The sequence below is a fragment of the Dermacentor andersoni genome, chromosome 8 (assembly GCF_023375885.2).
Source record: "Dermacentor andersoni chromosome 8, qqDerAnde1_hic_scaffold, whole genome shotgun sequence".
Lineage (NCBI taxonomy): Eukaryota > Metazoa > Arthropoda > Arachnida > Ixodida > Ixodidae > Dermacentor > Dermacentor andersoni.
In genome coordinates, this window is record NC_092821.1 from 5,820,065 (window position 1) to 5,823,434 (window position 3,370).

The 3,370-nt window shown below is 38.8% G+C and overlaps 1 non-coding gene across 1 annotated transcript; it reads right to left on the bottom strand.

Moving 5' to 3' along the window:
• Positions 1-2,935: 2,935 nt before the first annotated feature.
• Positions 2,936-3,008, bottom strand: TRNAL-CAA (transfer RNA leucine (anticodon CAA)). Its single transcript has one exon. It is a non-coding gene; the product is annotated as a tRNA-Leu (tRNA).
• Positions 3,009-3,370: the final 362 nt, after the last annotated feature.

Here is a 3,370-nt window from a genome sequence, read left to right on the forward strand (position 1 = left end):
AAATGAATTTTTGCTATCTAAAATACATGAGTAAAAATTATTAGATGTAAGTTGGCTTAAATTTAAAATACAACAAAAAATCTCCGGTAATGGCAATGATGTGCATTTCATGTTTGCATGAAAGCAGATCTTTTGGGAATTCTTGTGGCAGTGAACAAAATTGAAATGGAACTCACACATGGTGTAACTTTGTAGTATTCCAGCACATCACTATTAGCTGTCTCTCTTTCATACAAAAATCTGAAGCAGTCAGTATGAATAAGTCGCTTGATATGGAATGACCTGCGCAGGAACGTTATCATGGCAGAAAAAACAATTGTTTAATGCAACCGCAATGCAGCATAAACTGCTCCCATAAACATCACTTATTGCGATTGCCATTTTTCAAAAGTACGTAAGGTTTACTGAAATTGGCACATATCATTAAACCAACAAATAAGGATTGTACAGAGTGATCATTTTTCAGTATTACAGTTTTTTTTTTAACTTGCCTGTGCCAGGTAGCATAATTTTTGTTCTTGAGCTGGATTATTCAGAGGTAGACATTACTAGCACAACAAATGCCAACACAGTGAACTGATTGTCACCCATTTATTTACGCACTTAGAACATCACGGAACATATTTCAGTTTGCAAATTGTAGCCAGTGAGTTTCGATTCAATTTCAATTCAAGTTTATTTGCATCTATACATGCACAGATGACAGGTGTACAGACAAAAAGCCAAATGAATTCGGCTTGACGGGGTCTGTACCGCCTACAGAAATGGCACTGTGCACAATAAAGGGAACACAAACATACAATAAGGGATAAACGGCAAAAAAGTGAAAGTTAGTGAACATTGTATAAGTGAAATGCACACGGGTAAAAATCAACAATAGAATGCTGCAAGAAATTATATTACAGAAAGCGAATAGTATAAAATCATACAAATATTACAGCCTTAAAACTCATATCTATAAATAATAAGATATTTACAAGCTGAGAAAATCGGTTAAGCATTCATGGCGTCAGTGTATACTAGAGCAAAACGAAGAAAATAAGAAATCCACAATGACCCCATTAAAAGGAGACATATGTTTCAATTGAGTTTCTAATGAGCTTAACAAATATGGCAGTGCGTGGCGTAAGATTTGTTGACAGTAGTTAGCGCGCGCTTTAGGAACGTATTATGTTTCTCTGTGACGTGTGTTGTAAATGTTAGAATTCATTGTCAATAGAGATAAATGCTTGAAAAATTTCGTGTTCTGTTCTTTCGCAGTAGTGAAACGCTTGAGTAAAATACTACGATATATGGTGGCGACCGGTTGTAAATTAAGGGCGCTGAAAAGAGGCTGCGTATGAGCGTCATATGAAGAACTCCCGATAGCGCGCACTGCTTTCTTCTGCAATAGGAAGAAGTTTCAGAATGTTAGACATCGTGGTGTTGCCCCAGACTAAATGACAATAATTCAGATGGAACAGAGACTTATAAAGCGGTTTTTTGAGGTTCAACGGAAGAAAAAATCGAAGTTTCGTTGGTATTCCCACAACACGAGCGGTTTTGTTAGCAACTGAGTCTGTATAAAGATTCCAAAGTAAGTTTTCTTGAAACACGATCCTGAGGCATTTAATGGATGGCACAAAGTTAATAATCGAGGAACTCATTTGCAAATGGAAGTCAATGTGGAGATTCTTGTGTTTAAGTTGAAAAAGTACAGCCTTTGTCTTGTTTTTATTTATAGGCAGTGAATTCAATGAACTCCATCGATTAAGTTCACTTAAAGCAGCATTCGCAAGAGCCAACAGGTCCCTTGCACAACCAGATGTAAAGAACAGACTAGTGTCATCAGCGTATATGATGAATCAGGCAGTGGTGTCAATATTCATTATGTCGTTTACGTAAATAATAAATAACAAAGGTCCAAGAATGCTTCCTTGAGGTGAACCCGAATGAATGGGTAAGTTATCGGAAATAGTTATTTATTGAAATCCTCTGACACCTGAACTGCAGATAGCTTTTGATCAGGCCAAGGAATGGGCCCCTGAAACCCCAAATTTCAAGTTTTGTTAGCAGAGCGGTGTGGTTAATTGTGTCAAAGGCCTTTTGAAAATCGATTAAAACACCTAGTGTCAGAAAATTTTGCTCAAATGATTGTAGTATTAGCTCCTTTTGTGTTAGTTAAGCTAACTCTGTCGAGCGACCAATTCGGAAACCTAACTGACCATCAGTAATAATATTGTTTTTCGCAGAAAGCGGTCATTCTCAGTGTTATTAATTTTTCTAGGCATTTTGAAAATGCAGGCAAAATGGGTATTGGTCTGTAGTTAGACAGGTTTTTTGTATCGCCGGCTTTGAAGAGCACTGTAACATTTGCGAGCTGCATGCGCTGGGGAAATGTACCATTTACAAAGCACAAATTTTACACATGCTCAAGAACTGGGTATATCAGATCTAAAACGTGTTTTACGAGGCGTATTTGCAGGTCATCAATATCGAAGCTTTTACTATTTCGCAGCGCGCAAAACGTGGATTAAACTTCTTCGGCGCTAGTTGGAAGTACAAAAGCACTATCACAATTTCTGGAATTGAGGTACTCTCCGGAGCGTGGATCGTGCAAACTATATACAAGGGACACAAGATAATTATTAAAAGCGTTCACTAAATGCGCGCTAAGAGATGTATTCACTTGAAGTTAATTCCCAGGGTGACACCAGTTGAGATTTTTTCCATAAATGTGAGAGAAATACAGGGGCATTCCAGTTACTTTTGTCCTTCAATACATAACAGTGAGAAGAATGGGGGTTAACCGAGGGGCCCGATTTTTATTAGTCATAGCAGGAGAAGCCAACAAACACTCACACCAAGGACAACATAGGGGAAATAACACGTGATTTAATAAATGAAATAGAGAAACGATAAATTAATCGAAATTAAATTGGATGAAAAAACAACTTGCCACAGGTGGGAACCGAACCCACAACCTTCGCATTTTGCGTGCGATGATCTACCAATTGAGCTACCGCGGCGTCGTTTTCCCCTCCACTTTCTTGGGCATTTATGTGTCCTAGTAGAACCCTGGGAGTGTTAGCCAGCGCCACCACTCACAGACCTTGGCGGCGGACGTAGAACGTCCTTTTTGCCACAGGCCTCACGAGAACGTGATCTTTTTGGGTGAAGGCGAGCATCGCACGCGAAATGCGATAGTTGTGGGTTCGGTTCCCACCTGCGGCAAGTTGTTTTTTCATCCACTTTCTTTCCATTAATTTATCGTTTCTTTATTTCATTTATTAAAGCACAAGTTATTTCCCCTATGTTGTCCTTGGTGTCACTGTTTGTTGGCTTCTTCTGATATGACTAATAAAAATCGGACCCCTCGGTTAACCCCCTT